The sequence below is a fragment of the Hyperolius riggenbachi genome, chromosome 3 (assembly GCF_040937935.1).
Source record: "Hyperolius riggenbachi isolate aHypRig1 chromosome 3, aHypRig1.pri, whole genome shotgun sequence".
NCBI lineage: Eukaryota > Metazoa > Chordata > Amphibia > Anura > Hyperoliidae > Hyperolius > Hyperolius riggenbachi.
This window is the reverse complement of record NC_090648.1, coordinates 38190950-38203185: the sequence shown is the minus strand read 5'-3', so window position 1 is coordinate 38203185 and position 12236 is coordinate 38190950. Positions and strand designations below refer to the sequence as shown.

Here is a 12236-nt window from a genome sequence, read left to right as displayed (position 1 = left end):
AATTAATTTATTGTAAATCCATTTTAACAGGAATATTAAGAAAGAAAGGAAAAAAAATCATTATTGCTCAGCTTTTGGCCATTATAGTTTGAAATTAATACATGCTACCATAATTAAAACCTATGTACTTTATTTACCAATTTGTCCCGCTTATTACACCATTTTAAATTATGTCCCTATCACAATGTATGGTGCCTATATTCAATTTGGAAATAAAGGTGCATTTTTTTCAATTTGCATACTTCACTGTTTAGAAGCAGTGGTGCTCAAATACCCCTTTTTAAAATCCGAGTTTGGTCGAATTCGAATAGTAAATTATTCGAGGTCATTCGAATATTCGAGTCGAATAATTTTTACTATTCGATTCGACCTCGGACTTCGAGCTCACTATTCGAGTCGGTATTCGAGCTAACTATTCGAGCTGACTATTCGAATTGGCCTTAAATAGCTTCCAACACTTGTTTTGAGGGTGAATGATGCAAGAAACCTCTTTTTTTCCAAGTAACAACAGCAAGTGATTATGTGGGGATGTTCCTTTAAAAAAAAATGTGGAAAGAGAAGTTGTGTCCTTAATTTTGTTCAGTAGTGTTACTGTATATACTTGTTCTTCTTCTTCTTTATCTTTCTTCTTCTTCTTCTTTATCTTTCTTCTTCTTCTTCTATATCGTCTTCTTCTATATCGTCTTCTTCTATATCTTCTTCTTCTATATCGTCTTCTTCTATATCGTCTTCTTCTATATCTTCTTCTATATCGTCTTCTTCTATATCTTCTTCTTCTTCTTCTTCTATATCTTCTTCTATATCTTCTTCTTCTTCTTCTTCTTCTTCTTCTTCTTCTTCTTCTTCTTCTTTTTCTTCTTCTTCTTCTTCTTCTTCTTCTTCTTCTTCTTCTTCTTCTTCTTCTTCTTCTTCTTCTTCTTCTTCATCTTCTTCTTCTTCTTCTTCTTCTTCTCCTTCCTTTTCAATATAGTCTTATTCTTCTTCACGTATTTCTCTTTTCAATTTTTTTTTTAAAGAAATGCAGCTATTTTTGAGCGTAACAAATAGCTGGTGGGCGCACGCATGTTGGAAGCGCCATTGTATGTGCTCCCTGGCAGTGGAAACACAAAGACAGCAGGAGGTAAATTCAGCAGCAGGAGGAGGAGGATGAGTGTGTGGCAGCAGGCAGTCAATGAGGCAGGCAGCTCGCCGTGACATAATAGCCCTGGTACCTAGCGGTGATACCAGGGCTGTAAATAAACACAACAGGAGGTCCCAGACAGCGGTCGTGCAGCCCACATTGTGTCCAATACACAACTGGGACAACACAGTTTTCAACCCGGGCACCTCAGAAAAATTAAACCTTTTTTTTTTTTTTAATGGTTTGTTTGGTTTTGGTTTTGCAACCAATATAGCTATTGTTTGACGTAATAGCTGGTGGCAGAGTGGCAGCAGAAGGTAAATCATCTGTGTACCCTGGCAGTGGGAAACACAGACAGACAGCAGCAGCAGGAGGAGGAATGGAGGAGTAGGCGAGCAGCTATTGTTTGACGTAATAGCTGGTGGCAGAGTGGCAGCAGAAGGTAAATCATCTGTGTACCCTGGCAGTGGGAAACACAGACAGGCAGCAGCAGCAGCAGCAGGAGGAGGTATGGAGGAGCAGTGTGAGTGTGGCAGCAGGTAGGCAGCGTGACATAATAGCCCTGGTACCTAGCGGTGATACCAGGGCTGTAAATAAACACAACAGGAGGTCCCAGACAGCGGTCATGCAGCCCACATTGTGTCCAATACACAACTGGGACAACACAGTTTTCAACCCGGGCACCTCAGAAAAATTAAACCTTTTTTTTTTTTTTTATGGTTTTTTGGTTTTTGGTTTTGCAACCAATATAGCTATTGTTTGACGTAATAGCTGGTGGCAGAGTGGCAGCAGAAGGTAAATCATCTGTGTACCCTGGCAGTGGGAAACACAGACAGACAGCAGCAGCAGGAGGAGGAATGGAGGAGTAGGCGAGCAGCTATTGTTTGACGTAATAGCTGGTGGCAGAGTGGCAGCAGAAGGTAAATCATCTGTGTACCCTGGCAGTGGGAAACACAGACAGACAGCAGCAGCAGCAGCAGGAGGAGGTATGGAGGAGCAGTGTGAGTGTGGCAGCAGGTAGGCAGCGTGACATAATAGCCCTGGTACCTAGCGGTGATACCAGGGCTGTAAATAAACACAACAGGAGGTCCCAGACAGCGGTCGTGCAGCCCACATTGTGTCCAATACACAACTGGGACAACACAGTTTTCAACCCGGGCACCTCAGAAAAATTAAACCTTTTTTTTTTTTTTATGGTTTTTTGGTTTTTGGTTTTGCAACCAATATAGCTATTGTTTGACGTAATAGCTGGTGGCAGAGTGGCAGCAGAAGGTAAATCATCTGTGTACCCTGGCAGTGGGAAACACAGACAGACAGCAGCAGCAGGAGGAGGAATGGAGGAGTAGGCGAGCAGCTATTGTTTGACGTAATAGCTGGTGGCAGAGTGGCAGCAGAAGGTAAATCATCTGTGTACCCTGGCAGTGGGAAACACAGACAGACAGCAGCAGCAGCAGCAGGAGGAGGTATGGAGGAGCAGTGTGAGTGTGGCAGCAGGTAGGCAGCGTGACATAATAGCCCTGGTACCTAGCGGTGATACCAGGGCTGTAAATAAACACAACAGGAGGTCCCAGACAGCGGTAGTGCAGCCCACATTGTGTCCAATACACAACTGGGACAACACAGTTTTCAACCCGGGCACCTCAGAAAAATTAAACCTTTTTTTTTTTTTTATGGTTTTTTGGTTTTTGGTTTTGCAACCAATATAGCTATTGTTTGACGTAATAGCTGGTGGCAGAGTGGCAGCAGAAGAAGGTAATTCTGTGTACCCTGGCAGTGGGAAACACAGACAGACAGCAGCAGCAGGAGGAGGAATGGAGGAGTAGGCGAGCAGCTATTGTTTGACGTAATAGCTGGTGGCAGAGTGGCAGCAGAAGGTAAATCATCTGTGTACCCTGGCAGTGGGAAACACAGACAGACAGCAGCAGCAGCAGCAGCAGGAGGAGGTATGGAGGAGCAGTGTGAGTGTGGCAGCAGGTAGGCAGCGTGACATAATAGCCCTGGTACCTAGCGGTGATACCAGGGCTGTAAATAAACACAACAGGAGGTCCCAGACAGCGGTCGTGCAGCCCACATTGTGTCCAATACACAACTGGGACAACACAGTTTTCAACCCGGGCACCTCAGAAAAATTAAACCTTTTTTTTTTTTTTATGGTTTTTTGGTTTTTGGTTTTGCAACCAATATAGCTATTGTTTGACGTAATAGCTGGTGGCAGAGTGGCAGCAGAAGAAGGTAATTCTGTGTACCCTGGCAGTGGGAAACACAGACAGACAGCAGCAGCAGGAGGAGGAATGGAGGAGTAGGCGAGCAGCTATTGTTTGACGTAATAGCTGGTGGCAGAGTGGCAGCAGAAGGTAAATCATCTGTGTACCCTGGCAGTGGGAAACACAGACAGACAGCAGCAGCAGCAGCAGCAGGAGGAGGTATGGAGGAGCAGTGTGAGTGTGGCAGCAGGTAGGCAGCGTGACATAATAGCCCTGGTACCTAGCGGTGATACCAGGGCTGTAAATAAACACAACAGGAGGTCCCAGACAGCGGCCGTGCAGCCCACATTGTGTCCAATACACAACTGGGACAACACAGTTTTCAACCCGGGCACCTCAGAAAAATTAAACCTTTTTTTTTTTTTATGGTTTTTTGGTTTTTGGTTTTGCAACCAATATAGCTATTGTTTGACGTAATAGCTGGTGGCAGAGTGGCAGCAGAAGAAGGTAATTCTGTGTACCCTGGCAGTGGGAAACACAGACAGACAGCAGAAGGGCAGTACACAGCAGCCCACTGTAGGTGTAAAATGTGTGGCTGCAGGCGACGTAATAGTCAAAGTGAACCAGGCTGGCTTAGTGAGCAGGAGCCAGGAGGTGGTAAAGGGTGGTAAGGCACATTAACGATGGTTCCGGCAGCCAGTTCATGTCCCCCTCTCGCCGACAACAGGGGCCAGGAACTCGCCTTCCACCCACGCCTGGTTCATCTTGAGAAACGTCAGTCTGTCCACAGACTTGTGAGACAGACGTGAGCGTTTCTCGGTGACCACGCCACCAGCTGCACTGAAGCAGCGCTCGGACAGCACGCTGGAAGGGGGGCAGGACAGCACTTCCAGGGCGTACTGCGCCAGCTCGCTCCAGATCTCCATGCGCTTGACCCAATACTCCATGGGATCAACAGGGGCATCGCTGTCAAGCCCGCTGTACGACCCCATGTAGTCAGCCACCATGCGGGTCAGGCGCTGGCTGTGACCGGAGGAGGATGCTGCTGCATGCATCTCCTCTCTAGTCACTGCTGCCGGAGCCTCTACAGTCCTGTAGAGCTCGTGGCTGAGAGACAGCAGGTCTGTGGGGCGCTTGCTGCTGCTGGATGCAGGCACCTGCTGCTGCCTCTGTGCTGGCTGCTGGACAGTGGGGGTGGAAGGCTGGGGGAAGGCTTCCTCCCAGCGCTCAACAAGGGCCTGCTGCAAGCTCCTTATTTGTTGCGCTGGGTCTCCTCCTGCAGGCGGCAGGAACTGGCTCAACTTCCCCTTGAGGCGTGGGTCCAACATCATGCTGATCCAGATGTCCTCCCTCTGCTTCATCTGGATCACCCTGGGGTCCCTGCGCAGGCACGTCAGCATGTGCGCTGCCATTGGGAAGAGGCGGGCCACGTCTGCTGGCACATCGACGTCAGTGCTGTCCTCATCCTCCTCCTCTGCCGCCTCATCCTCTCTCCACCCCCGCACCAACTCAGCTGCGCTGTGCTGATCCCCCTCATCAGCAGCCAGGTCAGGGACCTCCACCAAGTCCTCCTCCTCCTCCCCCTCAGAGGTGGACTGCGCAGCTGGTTGCCGCTCCTGCTGGTCCAAGGCTGCCGCTCCCTGTTCCAGCAAAGCATTGAGGGCCCTGTTCAGCAGAGAAACCAGGGGCACCCACTCGCAGACCATAGCATGGTCCCTGCTCACCATGTTTGTGGCCTGCAGGAAGGGAGCCAGCACTAAGCACACCTGCTGCATGTGCCTCCAGTCATCATCGGGGACGATGGACGGGAAGTTGCTGGTCTTGTCCCTTCTCAGAGCTGCGGAAACAGTGGCCAGGGCAAGGTACTGTTTGACAGCGCGCCTCTGTTCAACCAGACGCTCCAACATCGCCAGGGTGGAGTTCCAGCGAGTCGGAACGTCAAGGATCAGCCGATGGCGTGGCAGATCCAGCTCCTTTTGCACGTCTTCCAGGCTCGCACAGGCTGCAGCCGAGCGCCGGAAGTGACGCACAACATTCCTTGCCGTTTCCAGCAGTTCGCCCATCCCCTGGTAGGTGCGCAGGAACTTCTGCACCACCAGGTTCAGCACGTGGGCAAGACAGGGGATGTGGGTCAGGTTTCCCCTGTGTATTGCGGCAACCAGATTGGCCCCATTGTCGGCCACCACCTCTCCGACTCTGAGGCCTCTGGGGGTCAGCCAAATCCTCTCCTGCTTCTGGAGTTTGGCCAACACATGGGTTGCCGTCAGCTTGGTCTTCCCAAGGCTGACCAAGTGCAGCAGCGCTTGGCAGTGGCGGGCCTTCACGCTGCTGCTGAGGCGGGGGGTTTGGCCAGGTGTGCCGGAGGATGGCAGAGGATCGGAGGAACCTGCTGCAGTTCCCCTGAGCCTGCGGGGTGGCACCACCCACTGTGTTGCTGCTGCTGCTGTGCCCGCTGCTGCTCTCCCATCCTCACCCCCTTCCACCAAGCTGACCCAGTGGACAGTGAAGGACAGGTAGCGGCCTGTCCCGAAGCGGCTGCTCCAGGAGTCCATGGTGACGTGGACCCTTTCACCAACCGCGTGCTCCAGCCCTCGCTCCACATTGGCCATCACAAAGCGGTGCAGTGCAGGAATGGCCTTGCGGGCAAAGAAGTGTCTGCTGGGGAGCTGCCAGTCTGGGGCTGCGCAAGCAAGCAGCGCACGAATGTCGCTCCCCTCCTGCACGAGCGTGTACGGCAGGAGTTGGGAGCACATGGCCCGTGCCAGCAAGCCGTTCAGCTGCCGCACGCGACGGCTGCTGGGAGGCAGAGCCCTAACCACCCCCTGGAAGGACTCGCTCAAAAGGCTCTGGCGTGGCCTTTTGCTGACACGGGAATCAGCAGACACAGCAGAGGAGGCCACTGAGGACTGGCTGCCAGAACAGGCCTCAGTGTCGGCGGCAGGAGTTGCAGAGGGGGGAGGAGCAGTGCGTTTCCGCACTCCTGCTGGTGCTGCTGGAGGAGCAGGAGGGCGGGTGGCTGCTGTTGCTGCTGCTGCTGCTGAAGGCTGTGCAGTGATGGGTGTGGTGCCACTGCCAGCACCAGATGCCTTCAGCCTCTGGAACTCCTCATGCTGGTGGAAATGTTTAGCCGCAAGGTGGTTGATGAGCGAGCTGGTGCAGAACTTTAAGGGGTCTGCACCTCTGCTCAACTTCCGCTGACAGTGGTTGCAAGTGGCGTACTTGCTGTACACAGTGGGCATGGTGAAATATCGCCAGATTGGTGACTTAAACATCCCCCTACGGCATGGAAGCGCTGCTGCCTGTCTCCCTGTGGTGGTTGGGGGGGGGGCTTGGGGGGCTTGGGTGCGGCTGGTGGTGGTACTGGCAGATGCTGCTGCTGCTGAGCCTGAGACACCAGCAGGCTGTGGGACCTGCCTACTGCTGCTGCCAATGCTTGCAATGATGCGCCTCCTTGCAAGGCCCACAAGAGCATCCTCCTCCTCCTCCTCAGAGCTGCTGAGGACGACATCCCCTGGAGGTGGTGGCACCCAGTCTCTGTCTGTCACCGGGTCATCATCATCCTCCCCCTCCTGAAACATGTCCTGCTGGGATGAGGACCCCCCAAACTCCTCTCCTGATGCATGGATGGGCTGCTTGACTGTCGCCACAGTCTTGCTGTCCAATCCCTCATCCCCCAAAGTGCCCATCAGCATCTCCTCCTCAAGATCGCCAACAACAGCAGACAATTTACTCATGATGCCTGGGGTCAAAAGACTGCTGAATGACAGGTCGGCGAGTGACGGTGAACTGGCCTCCTCCCCAGACCCTGCTGGGCGGCTGCTGCGAACAGGGGTGGTGGTGGTGGTGAGGGTGGAGGCCTCGGATGCAGAGCTGATGGCGGGCTGCTCATCCTCCGTCATGAGTTGCACCACAGTGTCTGCATCCTTTTCCTCAATGGGACGTTTCCGACCCGGCTGGAGGAAAATGGGAGCAGGTGCTACACGCTGCTGCTGCTGTGTCTCTGCAGCGTGAGTTGCAGATGCTCCTGCTGGGCGGCGCCCAAGGCGTCCACGGCCAGTGGCTATGGGAGGAATGTTAGCCACTGACGCTGCTGCTGCTGCTGCGGAACTGTGCATGGTGGCGCGCCCGCGGCCGCGGCTTGCCACAATGCTGCTCCCTCTCCTCCTGATTCCCTTGCTGCCCTTCCCCTTGCCCAAACCGCGCTGGCTGCCACTTCCAGACATCTTAAATGTTTTGGGCGTATAGACAAAAGTTTTGTAAAAGGGCGGGTGAAAAGTGGGGTACTTTAATGGAGTGGGTTGGTTGGTGAGGTGACTGAGTGAGTGTCCCCTAGTACAGTAAGTAAGTAGTAACAGTCAGGAAGTACAACTAGCAGTTACAATAATCAGTAGTAATCACAAGTAAATTTAGTGTGTGTACACTCAGACAGTGAGTGCACGCACGCAGGAGCTAGTAGCCTATGGACAGTGACTGAGTGTCCTAGACTCCTAGTACAGTAAGAGTAAGTAGTAACAGTAAGTAGAACTAACTAATTACGATAATCAATCAGCGATCAGAAGGAAATAGAGTGTGTGTTGTGTGTGTACACTCAGACAGTGAGTGCACGCACGCAGGAGCTAGTAGCCTATGAACACAGTGACTGAGTGTCCTAGACTCCTAGTACAGTAAGAGTAAGTAGTAACAGTAAGTACAACTAACTAATTACGATAATCAATCAGCGATCAGAAGGAAATGGAGTGTGGGTGTGTGTACACTCAGACAGTGAGTGCACGCACGCAGGAGCTAGTAGCCTATGGACAGTTACATAGTTACATAGTTACTTTGGTTGAAAAAAGACATACGTCCATCGAGTTCAACCAGTACAAAGTACAACTCCAGCCTGCTCCCTCACATATCCCTGTTGATCCAGAGGAAGGCGAAAAAACCCTTACAAGGTAAAAATTCCTTCCCGACTCCAGATGGCAATCAGATAAAATCCCTGGATCAACATCATTGGCAATTGGCAGTGACTGAGTGTCCTAGACTCCTAGTACAGTAAGAGTAAGTAGTAACAGTAAGTAGAACTAACTAATTACAATAATCAATCAGCGATCAGAAGGAAATAGAGTGTGGGTGGTGTGTGTACACTCAGACAGTGAGTGCACGCACGCAGGAGCTAGTAGCCTATGAACACAGTGACTGAGTGTCCTAGACTCCTAGTACAGTAAGAGTAAGTAGTAACAGTAAGTAGAACTAACTAATTACAATAATCAATCAGCGATCAGAAGGAAATGGAGTGTGGGTGGTGTGTGTACACTCAGACAGTGAGTGACCGCACGCAGGAGCTAGTAGCCTATGAACACACAGTGACTGAGTGTCCTAGACTCCTAGTACAGTAAGAGTAAGTAGTAACAGTAAGTAGAACTAACTAATTACAATAATCAATCAGCGATCAGAAGGAAATGGAGTGTGGGTGGTGTGTGTACACTCAGACAGTGAGTGACCGCACGCAGGAGCTAGTAGCCTATGAACACACAGTGACTGAGTGTCCTAGACTCCTAGTACAGTAAGAGTAAGTAGTAACAGTAAGTAGAACTAACTAATTACAATAATCAATCAGCGATCAGAAGGAAATGGAGTGTGGGTGGTGTGTGTACACTCAGACAGTGAGTGCCCGCACGCAGGAGCTAGTAGCCTATGAACACAGTGACTGAGTGTCCTAGACTCCTAGTACAGTAAGAGTAAGTAGTAACAGTAAGTAGAACTAACTAATTACAATAATCAATCAGCGATCAGAAGGAAATGGAGTGTGGGTGGTGTGTGTACACTCAGACAGTGAGTGACCGCACGCAGGAGCTAGTAGCCTATGAACACACAGTGACTGAGTGTCCTAGACTCCTAGTACAGTAAGAGTAAGTAGTAACAGTAAGTAGAACTAACTAATTACAATAATCAATCAGCGATCAGAAGGAAATGGAGTGTGGGTGGTGTGTGTACACTCAGACAGTGAGTGACCGCACGCAGGAGCTAGTAGCCTATGAACACAGTGACTGAGTGTCCTAGACTCCTAGTACAGTAAGAGTAAGTAGTAACAGTAAGTAGAACTAACTAATTACAATAATCAATCAGCGATCAGAAGGAAATGGAGTGTGGGTGGTGTGTGTACACTCAGACAGTGAGTGCCCGCACGCAGGAGCTAGTAGCCTATGAACACAGTGACTGAGTGTCCTAGACTCCTAGTACAGTAAGAGTAAGTAGTAACAGTAAGTAGAACTAACTAATTACAATAATCAATCAGCGATCAGAAGGAAATGGAGTGTGGGTGGTGTGTGTACACTCAGACAGTGAGTGACCGCACGCAGGAGCTAGTAGCCTATGAACACACAGTGACTGAGTGTCCTAGACTCCTAGTACAGTAAGAGTAAGTAGTAACAGTAAGTAGAACTAACTAATTACAATAATCAATCAGCGATCAGAAGGAAATGGAGTGTGGGTGGTGTGTGTACACTCAGACAGTGAGTGACCGCACGCAGGAGCTAGTAGCCTATGAACACAGTGACTGTCTGACTGAGTGTCCTAGACTCCTAGTACAGTAAGAGTAAGTAGTAACAGTAAGTACAACTAACTAACAATAATCTATCAGTAATCAGAAGGAAATAGAGTGTGTGTACACACAGACAGTGAGTGAGTGCACACACGCAGGAGCTAGCTAGTAGCCTATAAACAGTGACAGTCAGTGAGTGTCCTACTCCTAGTACAGTATAACTACAATACTATTAGTAAAGGACAGCAGAAATACTGGTATAGATGAGAGAAATAAACAGAGGACAGCTGCCCACAGAGGCAAGGCCCCCCTGAGGCCTAAACCTGTAAGCTTGCAGCAGCTGCCTGTCTCTAATGTAACACACAAGCTACTAACTAAAATACAATGTCTATCTAACTAACAACAATATAGGTGTATATGGCAGGTGTAGGTGAGCAAAAACGCTAGGTAAATGATCACAATAGAGCACTTGCTAAGCCAAAGCACAAAGGAGCAACTCTCTCTCTGTACAAGTCTCAGGCAAGCATGGAGAAACGGAACATGGCGGCCGCTAATTATAGGGTAGGGGCTGGCCAGGGTCCCCCTCTGTGATTGGCTGCCGTCAGAGGGCCTGGGAGCCCTCTGATTGGCTCTAAGGACATCAATCTGGGCTATGACGCTATTCGAGCTCGGTACCGAGCTCGAATAGCGCCGTTTGCTCGAATAGCTCGAATAGTGAATGGGCTATTCGAGTGTACTCGGATAGCCCATTCGAATAGCTACAGCTATTCGGAGCTCGAATACCGAGCTCGGATAGCTGAAAAAGAGCTCGAATATTCGAGCTACTCGAATATTCGAGCTCTGCTGAGCACCACTGTTTAGAAGCCCATAATTTAATAAATCATATTGATATACTCCTTTGACATGAATATTTAAAAAGTTCAGACCCTTAGGTAACTATTTATGTTTTTTTTTTATTATTGTAATTTTTTTTTTTTTATTAAAACTTGTATGTGGGTATTTTTTGGTGTGGAAGGTAAACAGGGGATTTTTTATGTTTAACCACTTTACCCCCGCGCGTACGTATTTCTCCGCCCCTTTTTCCATCCTTTAAAAACCAGGGACGGAGAAACACGTACTTTCCGCGTTCCCGACGCTGTCCGCGCTCCTGCTCGTAAACACGCCGCCCGCCGCTAGTAAAACCGCCGCCGCCCGCTCGCCCAGAGATCAATGAACGGGAAAATCCATTCCCGTTCGTTGATCTAAGCCCCACAATGACCCGCTGCTCTCCTATGGGCAGCGCGATCATTGTGAGAAGAAACTCACGTGTCCAGCCTCCTTATTCTTCCTCCAAGCTTCCGGAAGGAGGCTTGGAGGTCGCAATAAAGCAAAAAGTTACTGTGGCCATCTTGTGGCCAAATAGTAAACTACACCCTACACATTTTTCACATACAAATAAATGACTTTTACACAAAAAATTAACTCATTACCTCCCACACTCCCCATTTTTTTTTTTTTTTTGTAATTAAAAAAAAATTAAAAAATTTACAATTAAAAAAAATACATAATTAGTTACCTTAGGGACTGAACTTTTTAAATATTTAAGTCAAGAGGGTATAACACTGTTACTTTATAAACTATGGGCTTGTAATTAGGGATGGACGCAAAACTGAAAAAAATGCACCTTTATTTCCAAATGAAATATTGGCGCCAAACATTGTGATAGGGACATAATTTAAACGGTTTTATAACCGGGACAAAAGGGCACATAAATTTCATGGGTTTTAATCACAGTAGCATGCATTATTTAAAAACTATAATGGCCGAAAACTGAAAAATAATTTTTTTTTCCCCACATTTTTCCTATTTTCCCATTAAAACACATTTAGAAAAAAATAATTCTTGGCATAATGTCCCACCTAAAGAAAGCCTAATTGGTGGCGGAAAAAACAAGATATAGTTCATTTCATTGCGATAAGTAATGATAAAGTTATAGACGAATGAATGGAAGGAGCGCTGAAAGGTGAAAATTGCTCTGGTGGTCAGGGGGTAAAACCCCTCAGTGGTGAAGTGGTTAAAAATGTATTTATTTAATACAAAGAGTGTAGTTTGCTATTTGGCCACAAGATGGCCACAGTCAAAAAGTCCTGGGAGCAATCAATCTCGCTCCTAGGAAGAAGAAAGAAGACCAGAGCTCAGAAAAGCCGCAGCATCTGAAGAGATGCTGTCGGCTTTTCTCCAGGGGGGGGGGGGGGGTCCGATGAGTGAAAGGGATTTATAATCCCCTTTCATTGATCGCTGGGCTAACGGCCAGCAGTGGGGGCGTGCACGGGGGGGCCCGCGGGAGAGCGCGCGACCCGCTGGAGTGCGCACAGCCTAACTGGACGAAAATTTTCGTCCAGTTAGGCTG

At 49.0% G+C, this 12236-nt stretch overlaps 1 protein-coding gene across 1 annotated transcript in view; it reads left to right on the top strand.

Moving 5' to 3' along the window:
* LOC137562062 (extracellular calcium-sensing receptor-like) overlaps positions 1 to 12236 on the top strand; it is a 36375-nt gene that overhangs the window by 10403 nt on the left and 13736 nt on the right. The gene's annotated exons all lie outside the window — the stretch shown is intronic.